The sequence below is a fragment of the Capsicum annuum genome, chromosome 4 (assembly GCF_002878395.1).
Source record: "Capsicum annuum cultivar UCD-10X-F1 chromosome 4, UCD10Xv1.1, whole genome shotgun sequence".
Classification (NCBI taxonomy): domain Eukaryota; kingdom Viridiplantae; phylum Streptophyta; class Magnoliopsida; order Solanales; family Solanaceae; genus Capsicum; species Capsicum annuum.
Genome location: NC_061114.1, coordinates 79,925,805 through 79,935,740, shown reverse-complemented (window position 1 = coordinate 79,935,740; position 9,936 = coordinate 79,925,805). Strand labels below are relative to the sequence as shown.

Sequence of the window (9,936 nt, the reverse complement as noted above, 5' to 3'; positions counted from 1 at the left end):
TAAGTCAATTTGGTGCTCCTTGTAATTACACCTCTTAGGCCTTCCTAACTCCTAAAAATTACTCTCAATCTCAAATATATTTTGCATCCCTTCCACACACCACCTCAGAGGTCCCTCCTCGGGAAGTGCCTCTAGGGTATGTGCAGATAAGGGGCTCTGCTGTATTAATGCATTGTAGGAAGGAATATTGGTACCCTTATTAGATTAGGGTACCTCTATCTATTGTAAATAAGTAGCGGTACCCTTCTCAAACTGGGGCACCATCAATGACTGCTCATGCTTAACCTCATCAAATGAATCCTTGGACCCTCCTCAGACTCGGGGTTCTGAGTAGCAACTTGTGGAATAGAATCAATCTCTGTCTCATCATCATCATCATCATCATTGTCAGGTAGATGAGTATGTTGTGGTGATATCCTGGCAGACTTTATCCTTTGCCAGGCCACAACTGATCGAGAATCCTGGTGAGTCTGTCCTCTCATGACTCTGTGTGTTACCTCAACTATATCATTTATACGATGCTACCTTGGGTACTCCTCCACTGAACCTCCAGGCTTGGGAAACTCTAACCATCTTCTTAAAGTAATGGCCTTTATTTTTTCACCACTTTAGGTGCCATATGTACCTGAAAAACCAGTTATTAGTTTCAAACAAAAGCGAGGGATAACAAAAGTCGAAGAAAAATTCAAAATTCAAAATTTTCAAATTTTCCTCAATTTTTGCACCCCTAAGACCTATTTGAATTCCCAACAAGTACAATGTGCATACACTTATCATAAATCACAACTTTCAAAGCAAACAAACATGTTTAACTATTGGTATTACCTTTATTCTTTCAAATTCAACTTCCAGTTGGGGCTTAACTTTTGATTTTTCTTCATAACAAGGCCCTACATTAAGTTTTTAAGACCCATCAAGGCTCTTACATACAAGAATGATAGTTTTGATATATTTTACAATGGAATAAACATATCAACTTATTTAAACAATAGATAAACCAATATTTAACCATTAGTTGCCGAGAAAGTTACCTTTTATATGAAGAACAGGAAGAGAATAATGAAGAAATCAAGAAAACCAAAGTTGAACATGTTTTTAGCGTGTTGGAACAAGTTGGTATCTCAAACAAGTGACAATTTAGCCTTTACTTATGTGTAGTGTTAGTTTGTGTTTTAAGTGGGAAGTTTGAATTCATAGAGAAAAGTGAAGTTTTGAGGATTTAAATGATTTAGAATGAGGATAAGAATATTTTTATATAGGCGGGGGTTGTTTTAGGTTATATTTAAGTATTAGTGGGCTAAAAATTTTAATTAAAAAGTGGTCCCAAAATCCTACCTAGCCACGGCTTGTACCTGCAGCCACCACTCGCAGTCTGTCTCTGGGCGGAGGTACTACCAGCGGCCAGCAGATGCTGGGTGCAGGTGGCGGGCCAAAAATTTTGGCCCCCTTTTCTGCAACCTGGACTTGGTGTTTTGATATTTTTTCAGATACTTATAGTTCCACAACCTATGTTTTAGGTCCCAAAAGTAAAATTTGATGCCAAAGTCCATAACTTACCATTTTTCATCCTCAAAATTTCAGTTTTTTAACTTATTACTCAACTTACCGTGTGTGACTTATGACTATGATGGATTAATCACATAGCCCCCTACCTGGAAATCGATGAATTAGCAATTTTTTATAAAATTTTGGGTAAGTCCATAAGTGAAAAACCTACAAAAAAAGAAAGACAACAAAAATGTGAACACTAAAAGTAGTGGGTTTCCTCCCACTCAATGCTTGATTTTACGTTGCATCATGACGTGGCTCTGTTGGTTACTCAAAATTTACCAATCATCCCATGGGTTGCCTCCCGTGCAGCACTTGATTTAACGTTGAGGCACGACACAAATATCTCGACTACTCAAAATTCATCAAGATACCGGATAACGCTCGACTCAATCCCATAAATGAGGGGTGATGCGGTCGTTGTCAAGTAACCAATGCAAATTGGGGTCGAATCTCAAGGAGTGAATGCTATATACTTCTAACCTATGGGTACGTAATTTACTATAAGGTTACCCAAAATGCTAATAGAAACAACATACAAAAGTAAATAGGGGGATTTGTTTGAAAATTCTTTACACAAACTTCAACAAGTACGTAGTGAATGCTATCTTTGGTTTGAATTCAAGGTTTGGAGAAATCTTGGGATTATGTCTCCTTAGAGGTGAAGCATATGGGAAAATGTTGGTTTATCATGAGATTTAGTTGTTAATTAATGGATAGGCTTGGTCGAAGATCATTGGGGTCAATCTTTTGACAAAACCCCAACAATTTCACCCATTGGCCTATTCGAGCACCTAACAAGTGTGGAGTTTATATAACCACCCAAAACCTCAACCAAGCATCCCTATTTCTAGGATGATTCTCTTGACATGATTTACATACCCTAAACACTTATTTCTAAGATTGCAAAGGGTAGTAAACCATAGACTTAGTTGTTCACCATTGTTTGTCCCCCGATAACCCTCTTTCAAGGATGTTATGGGTTACCTAATATTCACATCCCAAATTTGTCTTTCAAAATCAAAATTGAAGATCATTTGTTTGAGAAATTGGTAACTAAATGTTAAAAAAAAAAAAATATATTTTTTCAATTGAAAAAATATTAATAAAATTAATTTTTTTTATTTATTCATTTTAATATGTGGGTCTCGCCTTCTTTAATTTCTTCTTCTTCCCCAAAATCACCATTAAAATACCATCATTGACACCATCATCATCAAACTCAAAACTTCACCATAATAATTTTAAGAATCCACCATAGATTTCATTATCAAAATCACAATACAACTATTAGTATCACAAATAACCACCATAAAATTCAATATCCACTACTAAAATACCATTGTTAACATCCAAAGTTACAAAAATCACCATAAATTTGCGCCTGCAACTACTAAATTTTAATGACGCTTTACAATTGGCAATGAAACTTTTCCTTTCCCTTTTGTCTTCCTCTTCCAGCACCTGCCACCGCAAAATTTCATCTTTTAACACATAAGCAACTTATCTGAAAAATACAAACAGTTGATGTACCGCAAAATTCACATAAGGATAAAACAAAACCCCAGATGCACTAACCACGAAAATCAAGATCACTACATCAATGATAACAGAATGAGACTATTCATAATCACTGGATGGCATTTTCTTGTTCAAAAGGGGCTAGTTGAATTCTTGCTTTTTGGGTTTTTCGAAGGAATTGAGGTATGTAAACAAACCATTTGGGTTGAAAAGTTTAAGATTGTAATTGCAAATATAAAAAGATTCAGTCTTGAATGAGATTTTTAGAAAATCAGGTCGATTAGTCTTCACAAATTCAATGAAGATATTGGTAACTGTCGGTGGATATTGGAATATTAATGGTTAGTCAAATTGAAAAATTTGAAGTATTTTGGAAGGAAGAAAAGTGATAAATGAGAATAAGCTTATGAAGATTTGGTGTAAACTGAATTTACGACCGGCTATATGGAGATTGAAGTGTGTTAAATTTCTTTGGTGGACTTAATACACTCAAAATTTATGTTTTTTTTCTTCTATTTGGGTGGGGTCGAATGGGTTAAAATAGATGGGTTGGGTCAGATTTATTTAATAAAATAGAATAATTAAATTAGACACGTAGCACCACCACAGAGATAGTGGAGTACACTTCACTCATTGAACTTGGGCATGGGTGTCGTGGGAGGTAATAGTATCACTTTTTTATAGTTTAGGTGTGTAATAGGTCACTATGATAGTTTAGGTGTGACCTAGACTTTCGTGTATAGTTTGAGGTGGAAACGATGACTTTTTCTTATTTCTCTTCTATCTTTTTATTCATACCTTTGCTAGTTTTCACATGACACTTGATTATTTCGGTCCTAAATAATACTTACCACCACTCGATGTTGAAACCTCTGACATTATTTTGGAGGCCAATGAAAACAGTGCAATAAAATATATTGCACAAATAACATTATCTGCAGCAACACCTGCAGCCATAACTGATGGAGACACACCAAGTGCATCACAGATAGCAACATAATTAATGGCTGCAAAATCAGAGAGAGAACATTATTCGGATAATAATGAAGCAGCAAAAGTGCTTGCAATGAGAAATACGTACTTTAGTTTGTGCCAAGCACAAAGTTGTGGAACTATATATGATGTAATTCTGTAGAGAGTTTTTATCTTGCACAAACAAGAATTCTCATCCCAAAGGAAAGTGATTCCAATGTATTATATCTAACATAATATACATGAATTAACGCATTGTAATTTTCTCAGTTATTGCATGCAACATCAAATATAAGCATAACATTTCACATGAATCCCACTGAAAAATTTAGAATCATGAGAACATTCGGAAAATTTATGTATGTTTGCGTGTGTACGTGTGATTGTCTCAGTTGTCTTGCATGCAATATCAAATATAAGCATAACATTTCTCATGGTTCCTACACAGAAGAATTTAGAATTAGGAAGAACATTCTAAAAATGTCCAGCTTTGTTTCTAAATATTCAAGGATTTCGTAATGATTATTTCAGTTTGCAATAAAGTCCTTAATCAAAAATCTCTTCTCAAATAGCCCGCTTAAAATATAAAACGGGAAATTCGGAAATGACAAGTCACAGTGTAAAAATATTTCTTAAATATTTCTTAATTTTTCCAAATAAAACTGAATTTAAAGGGAACACTTGTACTGATTTCTTAAACTCCACTCATGTGAGCTCGTTCACATTGCTGGTATAAAGGAGGAGGGTTGTCAAGGGTCAACCAGAAATAGCCTTTCTACCCCATAAAGGTAGGGGTATCATTGCATATATCTTACCCTTCCCAGACCCCACTTATGGGATTACATTGGGTTTGTTGTTGTTGATGCACTTGTACCGATCTCCTAGATAAGTGTTTCTCACTGCTTTTATAAATCTATAGATTCTTCAGAAAGCTTGTTCAGAAATTTACAATTAGAATAGAAAACTCTGAGTTCTTTCATTCTTGGTGATTTAAGTTCGGCCTTATGTCACTACGGCTTCTGAAATCCTTCTTTGGCCCAAATGTCATGAACAAACAATAGGGGAGTTCAACCAGCTTAAAAATATTTAAACCAACTATTGCTAATTTTCTATTGACCAAAAAGAAAGCCAGGAAAAACAGTGAACCTGACACCCAAGTTTCCCTTTATTATGTTCAATTGACCTAATTTTCGTCTTGTTCCCGCCTAATTTTCATATCTACTGATTGTGTTCGATTAAATATACATTCATGACCAGAAAACAAATGAAGAATACAGGGAAAATTTACTCTCCATGGAGCCCTTAACAAGAAAAAAAGTTTGTTACACTACTTACTTTCACCAATGTAGCTGCCCATGATGGCAGCAGCAATTTTCCAACTATCTTGACCAAGTGATCTCATATTCACCATCAGATAGGTCACTACAGACCCAATAATCATCCCAGCTGTCACATTGGAAGACAAAATATGAAAACAATAAAAAGGCTTGCACACACTACCTGAAAGATAAAGTTAGTAGATTATGCTGCATATACAATAAAAAGAAGATGACACAAGTATTAATCTGTCAATAGGTGTCCATACAGTGGCTAGAACTCAGCATGTTTCAAAAGTTATGGAACATCACCACTGAAGTGAAAGTATTTGTTCATATTAAGAACCCAAGACTATCTTGATTCTTAAGTCAGAGATTGGGCTTCTCAAAACATTTTTCTTAAATCTAACTTAATATAAAACTAAAGAGTTGTGCTTGTTACATTTCCGAAAGAATATTTAAAATTTAGTTATTACTGTACTGCTAACATATATATGTAAGAAGAGCAATTAATCTCTCTTTTCACTACCTCTCAATTTTTGTGCTCCCTAAATCGCTCAACAGTCAATTCTTCATTAAAAAAGGTTTCCCTTTCAATGGTAATTGTTAGGTAATCATAAAATCTGCTTTCAGTATACCATTTCTGGAAGATCTGTGGATATATGGATGTCTTTTTTCTCAACAGACGCTTTTGGTCTATGGTAAATGATGCATTCCTTTTTGTTCTTTGATCCAAACATTAATATGTCAATTTGTGCCCATATAGTGGCTAGAACTGATAGTTAGAAATTCCATTATTACTATATTGATAAACTTGATATTATGTAATTCAATATTTCAAGGTACATAATCCAGACATGCTTCTATATCTCTCAAGGTACTTTTAGGTTTTTTCATGTTCGAACAAAGATAATGATGCATCATCAGTCATCTTTAATTGATTGGGCATGTTACACGTCATTCATTAAGAACAATCACTAAGTACTTCTAATGGCAACATAGCACAATGAAGATAGGTCACTACTGTTCACCATCAAAATGCAAGAGCTTTTATGAAAAGCTTGTCATTGTGAATCGTTATCTTAAGAAAATTCTCAAGATACAGTTTTAATGGTTGACCCTTCGCTCCCAAAAAAGTAAATGGCAGATATATGCACATTCTTGGTTGAAATACTCACTAGTAGCAATGCTACGTATTCGGACAAACAACAAATAATGAAGTAAAAGAACAAATTAATATTTATTTATCAAGTTATTGGACGACAGTATCCAATTATCTTTCATTCTAAAATATTGTATTTAATGAAAATTGAAGCTCGTTTGCCAATGTCTTAACAAATTAACGAAATAAAATCCCAAAACTAGAAACATTTAGTCCTATCAAATAGTGCCTTCACAACTAGAACTAAAAGAAAGAACCGCCTGCATTAATTTCAGCAGTTCAGGCAAAGGGGATATAAACCAATATTGAAGATAAGAGAAAAGAGTGCTATTTTTAGTAAGCAAAAGGACCTGATGCGAGCAAGAAAGCTAAAAGTAGAGGACCGGTAGAGTGTAGCACATGCTGCAAATTTTCTCTGAACAACAGTAGTGGGATTGTCAGTGGCAACGGGTATTTCAACACAACTGAGTATGCTGGCGCTTCATAAGGAATAATGCCCATGTTACTTTCAGTCAGCCCCACTAATGTGCTAATCAATGCAGCACTAACCATACTCTCAATTTTAGTCTTCTCTGACCTTCAGAGTTCAGTCCATTCTCATACTTCATATGTCAAACAAACATATACTCTTTGGAATTCCAAAAATGTTTACTTAGCGAGATTGACAAAAACAAAAAGGGGGAAATGGGATATATATGTTGAAACAATCTAGATGAGATGGTTCAAGCCAGGGGTGGTTCTAGATGCGCGCTTACCAGTTCACATGAACACAGTAGCTTTTGTTCCAACTCTACATATATACCAAAAAATCCACAAGATATGTATAGATATTTGACTGATAACCTAGTACCTTTTGTTGCCACCACTATCGCTTTACTTTATTTTACTTTTTTTTCACCTTGTGTTAAAGAACAGGTAATAGATGAAACAAACAATCCCATTTAGTGTACTTAAACTAAGTTTAAAATTCTCACTCTACATATATACCAAAAAATCCACAAGATATTGATAGATATTTGAATGTGGACCCGATTATCATTCTAGTATTAACTTAAAGTGGTTGCTGGAACACATAAAGTTTAAATTAGCCACTTATTCACCCTTTACCTATGGTCAAGTGGCTTTCCACTCCTCAAATATGGTAAGTTCCAGGGGCGGCCCAAGTACTTCGGTGGCCTAAGGCGAAAATTGAACTGAGGCCTTGAACTTTTAAATGTATATGTGTGTGTGTGTGTGTGTATATATATATATATATATATATATATTCTTATAAAGTCTATATTTTAGATATTTTGAGATGCAAAGTTGTTAGTATTTTTTTATATAGTCTATTTCTTCTGATAATGTTTTTCGTTAATATAACTAATGCATTTAATCTTTCTTTAGACATAGTAGTTTAAAGTTTAAATGCATCAAATTTCTAATAATCTTTTACTTTTATATAAGAAGTTTATTTTTGCTATGATTAGTTCTTAATATATTTTTTTACAAAAAGCCTATAATCTATTATTGAAATGAGGCCCTCAAATTTGGAGGCCTAAGGCAGTTAACTATTTTTTCATTATATAGAGTCGGCCCTGGTAAGTTCAATATGAGCATCACCCAAAAAGAAATAATTGGGGGTGGGGTGGAGTGAGGGGTGTTGAGCTGCAATATAATTAACAATGGGACATGATGAATAATAAAATGAGAGCTAGACATATTATAGGATAATATTTACTAGAGACCAAAAGCGCCAGTTGCAAAAAGAGACATCCATATACCCCACAGATCGTTCGGAGACACAATAGGAGGGGAAATAATAGAAGAATTTGCAATTATAGAACAATTACCATTCCTTTTTTGGGTAAAGTATTAAGTTTTAATGAATTTAGGAGTGGGCAAAGAAGTAGAGAGAGTAAATGTTCTTGTTGGGCTATTAAAAGGCGATAATGGGGAAAAGCGAAAGGGGGGCTGCAATTCCCCTACTACTGCAAATGCCATTAGCTTGGAGTTCTGTTCGCCCACCAATGAACTCTTCTCTTCTTCATTTTTTGTCCCTTTCAACTTCTGCTCTCTGTTTTTTTCTTACAAGATGGATGTAGTTGTCACTAGGGTGGGCGTTCGGTATTCGGTTCGGTATTTTCATAATTTGAGTTTGGTAATTCAATAATCGGTAAATAAAAGTAGATACCAAATGCCATACCATTAAACTTCGGTTCGATAATCAGTAAATTAAATTTTGATTCAGTACGGAATTTGGTATTATGATATTAAAGTTGTACATACTTATAGTGATCTTATTTGGTGATAATAGTGGTGATTTTCAACAACCTTTTGAGAAAAATTCAATTTTGTTTTGTAGTTTTACACCTTTGAATAGATAGTTTTACATAATAAAAAATTAATTTTGTTTGATCTTGTTACAAGTTGATATGTGTGGCTCAATTAATGAAACACCTTAAAACCTATGTAATTGTAGTTTGATCCAACTCCAAGAAGGGGAGAACTGGATGTAACATGAATAACATTTACATAAAATTGGATGTAACTCGAACTGAATATAATGAACTGGATGTAAATGTGATGCAAAGTCATAAGATTACTTCTTATAAATATGATAGAGAACAATATATGTTATGTTGTCTGCCAAGTGGTGAGTTTTTTGATAATTTCCATCTGCTGTTGAGATGTAAACACAAGGATTAAGAAGGCTTGACCAAGTCCCCTTGGTTAAAGCCATATCACGATCTATGTTAGGAATATTAGAGTTGGGCAAGTGCAGCCAGCAATGGCGTTATGCATCATGTCATGAAGACTTCTTTTATGTTGTTCCCTTCTAGGCCTTGATTTTTATTCTTAGCGTGATATTTTCTTCAAAAGTTGTCATATGTTGGTTGCAAGGAAATCTGCTGTGTAAAGTTGAGAGTCTACTGTCTGTTGTGTAAAGTTGAGAGTCTACTTTATGTGTATGTTTAATAGCTCAAAGTTTGCTTGAGCAATATTCACACAAGTATGTAGCCTTTGGAGTGTGGACTTGGTATGTGGTCTATGGGTCGCTTAACTATTATTAGATATTCGAAAAATACCAAATACCAAATGGTAGCATATTTTTACCAATTCCGTACTCAAATACCGTAATTTTAAAATTTTACTCCCAAATACCATCTCAAATACCAATTTATCGAATCCCAATTATCAAATTTTTTTGATTCGGTATGGTAATTCGGTTTTTGGTATTTTATGCCCACCCCTAGCTGTCACATTATTTCTGGAAAATCTTCTTGCAATTAGGAATGTTTGTGAAGAAAATTGAACAAAATGGGTCTAGCAAGGATTAGGGTTATTGATCAAAGTTAAGTTTTAAAAGAGATTTAAAAATTTAATAAAGTTAATTATGGATCAGATTAATAATTTTAAAATACAAAAATATCTATA

General features: G+C 34.2%; 1 pseudogene; it reads right to left on the bottom strand.

The window, feature by feature from the left end:
- Window positions 1-2,844: 2,844 nt before the first annotated feature.
- Window positions 2,845-8,367, bottom strand: LOC107868898 (annotated as a pseudogene).
- Window positions 8,368-9,936: the final 1,569 nt, after the last annotated feature.